The sequence below is a fragment of the Mchenga conophoros genome, linkage group LG13, assembly GCF_057382185.1.
Source record: "Mchenga conophoros isolate Kocher_MC1m ecotype Shallow Benthic linkage group LG13, M_conophoros_male_GT1.1, whole genome shotgun sequence".
Taxonomy (NCBI): Eukaryota; Metazoa; Chordata; class Actinopteri; order Cichliformes; family Cichlidae; genus Mchenga; species Mchenga conophoros.
The window spans coordinates 12358203-12372877 of NC_140538.1; the positions used below are offsets into that span (position 1 = coordinate 12358203).

At 36.7% G+C, this 14675-nt stretch overlaps 1 protein-coding gene across 1 annotated transcript in view; it reads right to left on the reverse strand.

The window, feature by feature from the left end:
• Window positions 1-14077, reverse strand: part of LOC146560905 (uncharacterized) — a 54761-nt gene extending 40684 nt beyond the window's left edge. The window contains exon 1 of the mRNA XM_085243153.1: window positions 14031-14077. The gene's annotated coding sequence lies outside the window, so the exon portion shown is untranslated. The remainder of the gene's footprint in view (window positions 1-14030) is intronic.
• Between the last annotated feature and the right edge of the window lie 598 nt (window positions 14078-14675).

The window sequence follows — 14675 nt, forward strand, 5'->3', positions numbered from 1 at the left end:
TACTTACCTGGGTGATTGAGCATGCATCAAGATGAAATAATGACTTTAGTTTTAAATTTTGTTATATTTGTTTATTTGTTTATGTATTTATTTTTTATTTTTAGATAATATTTCACTCAAGACAATCAAAACTTTGCACACTGACCTGTTCTGATAGAATCTCTGAGCCACAAAAATGTATCCGACCACTGTGTGCAGTTTTATGAACCAACTGCTGTTAACCAAGAGGCAGCCAACTCATTGGGTACAGATTTAACAGCTTCAGATGTCCAAAGCTCAAAGCTAAACTAGACTGTAGAGCACCAGAAAATGTGATGCACTCATTGGTCATTTCAAAGTCACACTTAAATGGTGTGAATAATGTTTCTTCATTTCTAAAAAAAAAAAAAAAAATGACTGTAGAATGAATGTAAAACAATGAAGATAAAAGTGACTTTGAGTAAGAAGCTCTTAAAACAGTGATATTAATTTCAAACTGGGTACATTTGTACTTATTTGAAGAAGATAAAACTATAATACTCAACATTTATGTGGAAATGTGACTCCAGTGCTGTGATGTCCCTAAATATTCAGAAGTAAAACTAAATGTATGAGGACACGTTTATGAGACTAGAAATAATCTAATATTAACTAATGTTTCTGGCATCTATATCTATATATTTGTGATGTATAAATCCAGTTTATTAATCTTTCTACTTTAGCCTAACAGGGATATCTCTTTGAATGAGTTACAATTTAACATGCATTTACAGAGCTTCACAAATGTATTAGGCCACCACTCAATTTAATGTTAAAGCCACAGTTGAAACAGGTCTGGAAATTTATTTGTTATCTGCAATTGTATCAAAAGACTAAAACTTAAACACACAGGTGGGTTGTTGTCAATGCTAAACTGTAAATCTTTACATTTTAGACATAGTCACTTGCATTGAAACTTAGAAAACTGTAATTCCTGTAACTGTTAGTCAGTTTTTCAATCTGTCAACCATCAAAAAATGAATGAGGTGATATTTTTAAACTTTTTTTTTTTTTTTGCTTGACCTGAATTTCAAAACCCAAATATTTTGTAATATAGAGAAAGGACAAATCTTCACAGAGAGACTAGTGTTATGAAATGTTCAGCTTTTTTGTTTTGTTTTTTTGAATCAAACTACTGGAGAATATTAGTTGTTTACATTTGTGTCAACTGATAAATCATTTAATTAGATGAGCTCAAGAGCAATGTTAATGTGTATAACAGTTATTGCTCTGCATATTCATGACTTGGGACTCATTCTAGTTATAACCTAACAAGTGACCGGGCTGTTGTTATAGTAATGTTACCATGTATCCTGAAAATATCCTAATTAATGGGCGTTCCCAAATCTGAATACAAGATGTTGCCTGCTGCACTTAAGCACTACACATTCTTTTAGTGTTTTAACAGGAAATTCTAAACAGTGACAGCTTAACATAATGATTATATAAATGAACAGTTTACCTGTCACATTTCCCTAATGCCCAAATTAGCACCTTTAGATTGTTTGTTCTGTTAGTGCACTAACTCTATAATCTAAAGAAGACACTCGGATATCCCAGATTAGTAACAAAATAAGCAAATATAAAATACTTTAAATATTTGATGTTTTATAAGTAATTTTATAGTAAATTTATTTTTTAAAATTTCTTACAAAAGTCCAACCATCAATCTAGTCACCCATTTTTCTGCAGCTTTTTATGGGCCGGGTTGCAAAAGCAGCAGCCTAAGAAGAAAAGTCCAGACTTCCCTCTCTCTAGTCATCTCCTCCCAGCTCATTCGGGGAAAAAGCTAAGGTATTCTCAGGCCATCTGAGAGACATAATCTATCCAGTATGTTCTGGGTCTTCCCCCATGGTAGGATGTACCTGAAGGTGCCCAAGAGGCATCTTAGTCAGATGCCTGAACCACATCAGCCTTTCAGTGTTGTAATATGAAAAAACAAATAATAAATAAAATGCATTTGATCTTTTTCACAATCTTTTCAGATGAAGAAATGTTAATTTTAACAGACTAAAAGACTTCTATGAAATAAAATAATCTCACCTGATTAGGTTTATCCAATCTCCTTTTCACAGTTGTCTCCTTGTGCAGCATTGCACTGTTTGTTTTTAAAAAAGGAATCTATGTAGTCTTGTGAAAAATCAAGTGCACCATTACCGTTTTATTAGGACATAAGAGGTTAAGGAGCAGCCAGGTGCTCCAAATCAAATTTGGGAACAAAGTCCTTTGAAGAGACAAGAGGGGACACAGCACACTTGCACTGACACTTTGGCAGAGGGATGGTGATTTGGGCTTGTTTTGCAGCTACTGAGACCAATTGAATTAACCATGAGCTCCTCTGTATGCTAAAGAATTCTAGAGGCAAATGTGTACAACAGCTAAAGCTTGGCCCAAACTGGAGCGTGCGTGCTGATAAATTCACAAGAGCAAATCGTCAACAGAATGGCTGAAAAAGAAAAGATTCAAGGTTTTACAATGGTCCAATCAAAGTCCGGACCTCTGCTCATCTGAAATTGTGTGGTGGGACCTTAAAAGAGCTGTACATAAATGACTACACACAAATCTCAATGAACTGAAGCAATGTCGTAAAGAAGAGTGAACCAAAATGTCTCACTCATAAAATCATAGAGAAAAATATTACTTCATACTATTGCTGCTAAAGGTGATTCTACAAGCTACTGAATCATATAGGATACTTAGTCTTTCACAGTCCTGTGAAAACATCCTTTTTCTTATGACTACACATAAACAAAGTTGTGCATTTTCCCATTGAGGTGAATGCAATACAGTTAAAAAAGCTTTTCATTTCTTTTCTGAGTATCAGTCTGTCTGGTTATCTGCTCAACTTGCAGTTTCATCTCCAGCTAATTTGTAAATCAAAGTCTCTCCCAAGTCAGTCTCTTACTTAGGCTCATGTTTTTTTGAAAAGTTTCTCTTTCAGAAAACCTGATCCAAATAAGATTCCCACAACCAAAAGCAGAGTGGTATATAGCAGGCCAGGGACAAAATGTAAAATGTATCCATTACATTAAGTTCATAGCAGTGTTAATCTCTGAGCAATATGTTGTTAGCCAGAAAAAGAAGGACTTTACATATCTATAAAGACCAAGCAGGACATTTCTTAAGTTAAATAAATAAAAACATATGTACTCACAATACCAGAGTGGCTGTAGCTTAGGAGGTAGAGCAGGTCATCTGCTAACTGGGAGGTTGGTGGATTGATCCCTTCTTGCTCTAGTTTTCATGCCAAAGTGTCCTTGTGCAAAATTCGGAACCCTGAGTTGCTCCTGTTGCATTAATCTCAGTGTGAGTGTGTGAATGTTAGATAGAAAGCACTAGAAAATCTTTTAATTAATGGGTGAATGAGACATGCTGTATTACGCACTTTGAGCGATCAAGCAGAGTAGAAAAGTGCTATATGGATGGATGGATGGACACTTTATTGTAAATATTCAAATTAAAGTTGTTCATATTTAAGGCTTGCGTTGTTATTTTGGAGACCTGTTCCGCACTCTCCAAAGGAGTTGATGTTCCCTGCGTGCAAAGAGAGAGAGGGTGGAGGGTGTTGTACCTCATTTCCAATTGGCATTTTCTCCATAGCACGCAAATTATGTCAGCAGGGCAGAACTAAACTGCTGCAAGCTTCAGTAGTTGTGCCGCAATTTAATTACATGTGAATTTGAGGTGAATTATGAGTGTCAAACTAGGATTATCATCACAAGACTGGTTCGCCTATTAAAAGTCTGCTTAGTAATTAATACTCGGGACTGCTTTTAACAGTCTGTCCTAATAGGTCTGAAACAAGAGACTGTAGGACTTGTTGAAGTTGCTTGTCTAGATTTCATCTTTGAACTTCTGGGGATAAAATGTCATTATTTCCTCATTTTATCCTATTAGATATTTGTGTGTAATGTCAGAATGATATGTACATTTTTTTGAATTATTGACATTTGAGCCCATTTTTAAAAGCTGTGTTTGCAAAAAAAAAAAAAAAAAAAAAAAAGCTACTTTCCCTGGTTGAATAAAGGAATTTTTAAAAAACTGCTTTTAGTAACTGTTGAATTAAAAACCTTCAACAATTTTTTTATATTCATCCATTTTCTCCTTACCAGTTGCATGCAGGGTGCTACACCAGCTGTCATAGGACAAAAGGCAGGGTACACTCTGGATAGATTTTCAAAGGGCCACAGAGACAAATAATCATTCATACTCATATTCACACCTACAAGCAATTTAAAATCACCAGTTAACCTAGCTTGCATTTCATTGGACATTGGAAGCCAGAGAGAGAATCCACAGGAGTGCAGAACATCGGTCTTGTAGGTAACTCTGCTCTCAAAGACGAATCCCGCTCAACTTCCTCTTTAAGATTTTGTTGTTTTGTTATGTTTATTTTCTTTCTGAACATTAAAAGGTATGTGATGCTATACATCAGACTATAATATTGGTGCATAATGGTTTCCTTGTGCATGTGACTCCTGAGTTCTTCATGTGCATGTTGATGAATTAAGGAGCAAGGAATTTAAGGTATTCATTCCACAAGTGGAAATAAATATCTGTGCCCATGAAATGAAATTATTTCCTTGTGATTTTTTTTTTCTTGCACAAAACTTTTGCCATAACTGTAATTAAATGCTCCGATCTCCACCTTTACCCTGAACTGGATAGGTGGGGAAAAAAAATCATTCTCTTTGTATATCTGTAAGACAGTGACAAATGAAACAATCAAATTAAGTAATGAAAAACATTACAGCCCTTAACTGAACTTTGTTTCACCCTAGAAAGGACTGGAAAACATTTGAACTTTTTAACTTAGTGTATCAAAGCTATGTTGACAATTATATATTATTTATTTATCCTCCCCATTGCGACAATTATATTAGGTGGCACGTTTCTTCTACAAATTCTACATGAAAAATATGGTCATCGAGTAGTGACAGCTTAAACCTGACACTTTAAATTATGTCAGCTTGCCCCCAAAATTGTAATTTGGCATGGTGTTATGCCAAACTCAGTGAAGTCACTAATTAAGTAATTGCACACAGTCCGTAAAAACCCTGCAGAGAGTTCTGCACGCTGAAGAGGGCAACCTGCCAAAAGTCTGTGCCCCCATCCCGCCCAAAAACAGTTCTGAATACCTCAGCATCTTTGCACACTTGGGCCTCCTCGAGTACTGTTCATTTCACCTGAAGCAGTGGACCACCAGATTTCACGTGAGAACAGCATAGTTCTGTCATTCACCTCATATTCTGTCACACATACACACCTACTGACCAGTTTTGTACATTGTGAGACTGCTGTCACAGTGCCTACGGCAGGGCAGATGTCCCTTCATATGGACAAAGCCAGGGAGAAAAGACAGCTTAGATCTCATTAGCAAATTACTACATCAGTTCATCAGTATCCACACCATGGAGCAGCCTCAGGCTTTTCCACCCACACCCCATCAACAGCTTTCATTCTCATCCAGGAACCTTTGTCCTAATGTTCTTGAGCAAAACAACCCTCATAACTAAATCCGAATGACAAGATCTTTCTGCTTGCATACTGAAAGGTTTCTCTATTATGGCATGTGTCTTCATTTTCTCCCAACATGCAGATTGCACTTTATCCTTTTGGAAAACTGACTCCATATTATGCTTCACTTCAAACCACACATTGTAGAAGTTTTATGTCTGGCCTATTTAGACTTTATTCTGGGCTACAATGTAGCAAGTATATTCACAAATTTATGTTATTATAATTTTAACCCAAAAGCTAATGTGTGTGTTAATGGTAAAATTTAAAAAAAAGTATTTCTCAGCAGCTGCACAATGCCATATACATCAAACCTGCTTATTACCATTTCTTGGGATGGAAAAATATACAGAAATGTTTACTATTAATGTATTAAGTATAAAGAGAGCATTGCATTTCTGATTAGACCGGCATTTCACTTGAAATTGCTTTCAGCTGCTCTTTATCTTTCACTATGCTGTTTAGCCATTCTGAAATAATAAGCAGAAAAACCTGGGAAAAACAGAATTTATAAATAAAGACCGTAAGATTAGCAAAAATAAACCCAGTAAAAACCCCATCAAAACAAGCTTAAAAATACAGAAAATATGCTGAACCTTTAACTCTTTTCAGCTCAAAAGCAAACAAAATCAACACAGCCAACAGCCTGTATCCACAGGCTGTGAGGCTCCTGAACTCTCTGCCCCCCTCTCACGGACAATAACCATATCCAACTTCTTAATAGCAATGAACTGGCCTGCATTGGTGCATCATATCTTTATTCTCTTCCCCCTCCTGCCCCCCCCCCCCCCCCCTCTTTCTTAAATAGATAACTATCATATCTGATATCATATCTCACAGTACAATAATATTGAATGGGTTGCATTGTTGTATTTTGTCATGTTTCTCAGGTCTTTGTCTGAATTTCTACGAACATTATTGCTAAGGATTGTCTTATTGCATTGGAGTCACACTGGGTTAAATATGTACACTTGGGTTTTAAGGGGTATTTATTATTTTCTTCTTTTTTTGGGGTTGTATGGAAGCCCCAAATGCAATTTCATTGTTCTTGACAATGACAATAAATAAATAAATAAATACTAAATACTAAATACATTAAGTGATAATTTTTGAAACAGAAAGCACCAATCATGGCAACATAGTCCAGTGGGAAAGCTTTGTGCATGTGATTACTTGATTATGCACTCATAAACTCATAACTTTCACATCTGCATATTTACATGTAAACACTGAGTCAATTTACATGGTAATTAACTGTTCTCTATACATGTCAGTGACCATTTAAGTCTGTCTGGCATGTAATTCTTTTTTATTTACTGGAGCTCACAATAACATAACAACAACAATAACAATAATATTATAAAAAATTCATCAAGGATGCAAATCAGAATCTGAATCCCCAATTTAGGTCAGTCATTATCACTCAACACACAAGGCAAGTTAGCGCCAAACAAAATATTGTTTAAAATGGATTTTTTTTCCCTCTCATATTTCCATTTCGATTCTGTTTCTACAAATTATCTTACAGCTCATGGACTGACAATTGGAGAAGCACCCCAGAGACATGGAAGTTGTTCCCATAGAAACTGCTCTCAACCTGTCATTGCTCTTTGTCACAAAGTCACCAGTTCAAGCTTAGCTGCTAAATGAAAAGGATGTAATGTGAATAACTGAAGGTTACATTGTGGTGTAAGGCTGCTGCTGAGACACGCGGAGGTCAGTCATGCTTGAATAAAACCTCTTTTTAAAAATAAATCTATGATTGACTTTGATATCAGTTTCTTTTTATGTACATCCCTTCATCCTTAAGCGCAACATTTTCCCGATTTGTATCACACAATACTTATAAAGCAAAAGACAAACTCCACTTCCTTACTCTAACAGTATCTAGGGATTTGTTAGTAATGAAAACCTAATCACAAACTCTCACTGCAGTATTCTTAGTGAGTAATCTATAAGAGATGTTATTCTTCAGTGTCCAATCAAAACTGAACATTGATTCCTTCTCCAAATCAATGCAGCTGTGGCAGCTCAAATTGTCCTTTCCTTTAAAATGTCATCCCAGTAAATCTGACTTGTCTCATCCTGAGAAAGATGATATGAGAAACAGTTAAGACCTGTGACCTAGACATTTGAAAGTACTGATAATGCAAGGGTTTCCAAAAGTTAAGGTTCAGCAAGACACATTTAAGTCAAGTTTTTGGGCCATGAATCCTTTTTTTTTTTTCTAACACTGCCTCTTGAATTAAAATCAAACAAACAAGATTTGATTGAAGTGCAGAATTTTAGCTTTAATTAAAGAGATTTTTTTTTACAAAAGAATTGATTTAACTATTTAGTAATTAAAGTATTTTTAGACTTCTCTCATTTCAAGGGGTCAAAATTTATTGGACAAAGTCTTTCATACCCAAGGATCAATTACATCAAATTCACGCAGCATTAAAATTCCTCTTGTGAAGCACATTCCAACCAGTTTTGCAGCATTTGGCTGAATCTGAGCAGATAATGTAGCTCTGTACTCTTCAAAATTCATCGTGCTATGTCTTTCAGCAGTCACATCATCAATAAACATTAGTAGACGGGTTCCACTGGCAGCCCATGCCCTAACACTGGCTTCACCATGTTTGACAGATAGTGTAGTGTGTTTCACATCATAAGCTGCTTCTCTCCTTCTCTATATTTTTCACTTCCCATCATTTTGGTGCAAGTTCATCTTGGTTTCATTTCTTTTTCACAGAGCTGTGCTGGCTCTTTTACATTGTTTCTGGCATCTGGTATTTATGTTCTTGAGTGTAACCTCACTTTTACATTATTACACAGTTTTTCAGAATTGTGCGGACTATTTTAGAATGGGTTGCACTTTGTTGTAAAATTTTTTCATTTATGAAGGTGTCTCTTGATTGTAGATTTGACAAAGAGTGTACTTGACTAAATATTGTGAAGGAAATCCTTTCCTAACATTGACAGAATGTCTTAAGTTGTCTTCTGTGGTCCTTCAGGCCTTTTGATACTGCTGAGCTGGCAAGTGGATTATTTTTGCCATGAACCTCTGGGTTTTAATGCCTGAGATTTTGTTTTTATTTTGGACTCTTGCATTTGTGATACTTTGAATTTTGTATTAATTTACTGTTAGCGTTATTCCCTGTTGGTTTCTTTCTGTTTATGTTCTCAGGCTTTCTTATTTTAGTACAGCTGTTTCAGAAGTCTGAATTTTTCCCACAACATGACAATTTCACTTTAAGAATGTACCGGGTTGTCGGCACTTCTAAAGTATTTGCAATCTCTCTGATAAGGTTTATTTAGGCTTTTCAGCCTAATGACGGCCTCCTTCACTTTCACCAATATCTCTATACAGAGAGTTCCAATGAAAGCTATCAAATACAAATTAATCACACCAGATCTTTCATCTGTTTAATTTGTTATGGAACAACGAGTGAACAGTCTTCAGGTGGCCATGAAACTACTTAGCAGTTAATTGTTTAATTATTTAATTATTGATCCCCTGAAAATGAAAGACTATAAATAAAAATGGACTTCATTCCTAAACAGTTTATGCAATACTTGAACTAAATGTGAAAATCTGCACTTCAATTACATATTGATTTTTTAAATTTAAAATCCAATAATGGTCTACAGAGACAAAACTACATAAAAAGGTGTCATTGTCCAGAATGTTATGGCTGTAACTAGGGGTGGAAATTGAGAACCGGCTGGATTAGTCTGCTTGCCTTTCATTCTGCTCATTGGTTCGACTTGCACTCCAGTCAGCTGATTTCAGTTTGTGTTCTGGAAGAGGAAAATAATGCCAAAATCTTAAGCGTGGATATCAGCACAACTTCTATTTTTATGGCACAAAAGGTTGAGATGGTAAAGTGCAAACTGCGTCCAAAACAGAAACAGCTGCATTATGCAGACAGCATGCTAGCGCTAAGCTAGCCAAAAACCCAGAGTGATGTTAAAGCTGAGTGAATTCCAGCCCCAGTGAGAGACCAGACCCTGAACTTCATCAGGTAATAAAAGCAGTGATAAGCAGTCATGGTGCAACCTCTATTTCTACTGTTCATGTTTCTAAAGTGGAATCACTGTGGCGATCACATTGAAGTCTCTCTATGCTGGTTTGCTTCTTTGCTTTGTGCTGTCGGCTTTGTTTTCATAGCTCAGTACTAAGAGAAAGCTCATATGTGTGTCCGCATTAGGAAAGGGATTTGTGTGTGGGACTGTAGCCTGAGGTTTATGTTGCTAACTTTGGAATTATGAATCATTTTATGGAGAAATGATAAAGTAATGAGGTTATGGTAATGGAATGGCACAACAATGGACCTCAGGATCTCAACACGGTATCTCTGTGCATTGAAAATGCCAACAATAAAATGCACTCATGTTCATTGTCCATAACCTCACTGCCACCACGGGCCACTCAATCCACAACATTGATGTCAGCAACCGCTCACCCACACAACGCGACACAAGCTGTCTGCCATCTGTCCTGAACAGTAAAAACATCTGTCAACAGAACACCCCTCCAATGTGCCAGACACCATCGAATGTGAGCATTTGCTCACTCAAGTTGGTTACAAAGACGAACTGCTGTCAGGTCCAGACCCCGAGTAGGACAACGACCATGCAGATGAGCCTCCCTGACACGGTTTCTGACAGTTTTTGCAGAAATTCTTTGGTTATGCAAACTGATCGTTGCTGCAGCTGTCTGGGTGGCTGGTCTCCACCTGGTCGACCATCCTGGAGGTGAACATGCTGATGTGGAGGTCCTGGGATGGTGTGGTTACACGTGGTCTGCGATTGTGAGGCTGGTTGGATGTACAGCCAAATTCTCTAAAACGCATTTGAAGATGGCTTATGGCAGAAAAATGAACATTCATTTCATAGGCTACAGTTCTGGTAGACTTTCCGGCAGTCAGCATGCCAAATGCACGCTCCCTCAAAAGCTGCGATATCTGTAGCATTATGCTGTGTGATCAAACTGCATTTTTATTATGGGCAGTCTAAGGCACACCTGTGCAATATTCATGCTGTCTAATCAGCACCTCGACATGCCACACTTGTGAGGTGGGATGGATTATCTCGGCAAAGGAGAAGTTAGACAGATTTGTGAACAATATTTGATAGTAATGCGTCCTTTGTGTATGTAGAAAATGTTTCAGATCTTTAAGTTCAGCTCCTGAAAAATGGGAGCAAAAACAAAAGTGTTGCATTTATATTTTTTGTTCAGTGTAAGTAATTTATTAAAATAATGCATTACTTTTAAAAAATGTGTTATGTGTAATGTGTGTAATACTTTTTTTGAGTAATGACCCCAACACTGATCACCTCAAATATGGGAAATACCTCCAACATGCACAAACATTTGACCACACAGCATGAATGTAATGTCTTTGTTATGCTGCTTAGTCATGGTGGTGCATTTGTATGTATGTGTGTGTGTGTGTGACCTAGTGACCCCCCGTGAAGCCAGCCACACCTGTCAACAATCAAACTCATCTACTGTTGATGAGCCTCATCAGGAGCTCACTGTTTAAGAGAGTGGCTGAGCTTTAGTCAACGCTGGATTGTTGAGTGAAATAGTCAGTACAACCCAGGCTCACTGAGATGAACATCTCTTTGGCCTTCATTCTGAGACAAGTTAACTAATTGGTGCGTCTTGCTTTGCCAGGAAACCTGTGAGGAGAGTGTGGAGTGAGCTGAGCACTGCATGTAAATATTCCATCAAGAACTGTGTATCGTGCCACGGAGCACGAAGAATTCATTGCAAGAGAGAATATCTATCTATCTATCTATCTATATATAATTTGTTACTTTTCTTACTTATCAATTTACATTTACCAGCCATCCAACACAACCACCACCAGTTATCATCAGAACTATCAAAGGAACGCTGGGAGAATTTCTTTTCTTTTCTTTTTTTCAGGTCTGCAGTTTTGAGTCAAATATCTTCTAAATCAAAGTCAAATATTGCTTCAGTAATGGGCACTGCAGGTTATAAGTAAGAAAAAAATGAAAGCTGTATAAAATTTTAAAAATTGTCAGGAAAACTCCTGAGAGTCTGATATTAATCATTTTTACACCTCAATAAACAATGAATAATGTTCAGACACTGAAACCAGAACTTGTTACATCAGCAACAATCATGTATATGTAAAAGAATGAACTGACAGGCTTGTTCATGACATACACAAACCAAAGGGTGACTGAGGGGGAAACTTAAAATAAAACCTTTTTAAATTATTGAGCAATACAATTATCAGCTCCATCGCACACGCCAAATGTTTCATTTCAAAGTGCTCTTGTTTCTAATTCTCATTTTAACATTTTAAGCACTTCTGCTGTTGAAATATAAGTTTCTCTAACTTATTTCTGTTGTTGCCCAACGGCGTGTTTTAGAACTAAAAGAAAAATCTATAATTAAAAACATCAACCACACACAACAAACGAGGATATCATTACAGATATAATTAAATTATAATTACTTTCTGATGCACTCAAGATTCAACATTTTCATTGGATTGCGTTTGCCTTTGTATTAAATTATTGTTTAAAGGTTTCCAGCAGCTATGACAAATTCAGTTAATTATCTAAAAGAAATTAAATCAGCGATGCAAATGGGCTTTGCTTCAGCTTACATTAAATGAGAAAACAATGGTGTCACATTTGGCTTAAACATTTGCCTGGGTAGCTACATTTCCCCACTGACTGCATAACCCTTAAATGGCCCTACATTAGAAGCAGATGAATGTTCCACAGTAATAATTTTACAGATGGAAAAAACATGCCTAAATCATTCTTATTGGTTAATCTCTTTATCTTTGCACAGTAAGAAGAGCATATCCCCAATGCAGTTGTTCCCCTGGATTTTTAAAGGTCATTCAAGGGATTCAGGTTATTATCAAGATGGTCTTCCTTTTGACCTTTTCAATGGGATTTGTTTTCAGACATTCTTTTGATGACCTCATTAACGAGTTTCCTCCATCACCTGCTCAGAAGAGTCACCAGTCACCAACTATGGGTTCAGTAGCTCATGGTGTGGGTTCAACACTCAGCCAGTTGACCGTGTTAACCCAATTGTAGATCTTTCTCGATTTTGTCCTTCAAAGCAACACTTTGGAAGTGAGGAACCACGACATTCCTACCACAGCATAAAGCAACTCTTCACCAAGGGTTTGGCCAATATTGCCAGAGATTCTTCGTTGCAGCAAGCCTATTTTGTTTTCATTAATTAAGAATATTCAAAGCAGAGAAATATTCATTGTGGTATGTCTATTTTTGAAATAAAACTAAAACCCATAAAAGAATGCATTTTTCTTTACAGCTTTTCTTGGTGATAAAGACTCTGATGTTGGTCATTCATACCACACCAAAGTAAATAGGTAACAAGTAAACAATCAAATGGCAGAAAATGTCCTGTTCTTTCCCACCATCCACTATAAAAATTTCAGTTTCTTTCTTTCTTTCTTTTACTTTATTTTAACAATAGGTCCACATTAAAATAAAAGAAGAAGAAAATGTTTTGCGAATTAACAAAAACTTCCTGTTTTATTGCAATAATAATATAATTACAGCACAGCCTGAGCACTAAGCTACCAGAACTGTTTCTGCATTTCTTCGAACATTTATTTCTTACAGTTTTATTCTCACAGATTTATTTTATTTCCTACAGAAGCATTTCTTTATCTTGGAGAAACACTGTTGAAATAAAACATATTATTTCTTGGATTAAGATTTCTTGAGTATTAAATGTGTAGTTAAACTTATTTTCAGTGACAAAAAGGGCAGTTTCACTCTTGTGGCTTAAGATCAAAATAACCTGTATCTGGCCAGTGATGCAGAATGAGTTTGACATCCCTGGTCTACACCTGTTAGTTCACCCCAGCTGTCTCCAGCTGCGTCATTACCTTATGAGTATAAGCATCCTCAGTTTGCCCGTGTTCCCTTATTACTGTTCCCCTATGTGTTGCTCTGTATCACCTGGTTTCTGTTACTTTATATTGTATTTGTAGTTTCTACTGTGAATTTGTGTTTGGACTTACTTCAACTGAATAAATTGCTCCCTTTTTAATTCCCTCTCTGCAGCCTGCATTTTGGATCCTCATTCCTCACTACATCACACTCCACATCATGACATTTAATTACTCAAAATAAAGATACAATTCTATAAATTAATTGCATACTGAAGCCAAACCTACATTCATTCAATATTGCTGAGATGCAGTTTTACCCTGGTGGTCACTTTTGCACACAAGATAATTTCTCTCCACTAAAAAACATTTCAATTATGAAGGAATGACTAATGTGATCCATACTTTTTATTTGAAACCATTTCCTGTGGACTTTGGTGCTGTGCCAGTTGTCTTAAAAATTATAACAAAAACAGTAAATGCTTTGATGTAAACACAAAGCATTTACTGGATTAGTCTTAGCTGGGTCAAGTGCTGAGGAGTTTGAGATTTCAGTGGCAGTTTCAGAATGTAGCTAAATGGTCTTACTTGGAAGAAGTTACGAGGAGGCACCAAGAGAAGCCACTGGTCTGGTCTTCCTAGAGGGTTTGAACTGTTGGAGGACAGGTAGGTAAGTGTGATAGGAGAGTTCTTGGCCAGGGATTTCCAGCAAGAATTGGCCAGCTTGACAGAGTCAGGTGAGTGGATCTGCCAGGAATGACACTCTTTAGCCACGCCGGGATTCACTGGGAAACAAGAACACAAGGACATTAGTGCAAGGGAAACTTTAATTCATTCAAAACACATAGAAGAGCATGACCACTCAATCCACAGAAGACTGATTACTGGAGCCTTAAATAGGCAAACAAATGAAAAAATTGTGCTGCCTGAAGAGCACCAAAGACTCCACCCATAGGTGAGACCCAAACTAGGCCAACTGTTTCTTCCTTGAAAAACAATGTGCAAAAAAATTATCACTGACCAATACAAGACCATGGTAGAGTCTGAACACAGAGACATGCAGACAAATGTATTCAGGGTCATACAGCTACAAAAAACAGAATCAACTTGCCTCCAGCATTGCTGCAACCGATAAAAATAACTGCTCAAATATTTTAATGATATGAATCACACAAAATTACTTTCCTCTCCTAGCAATCTTCAGTGCAGTAACCCTTCAAACCTACGGTTCAA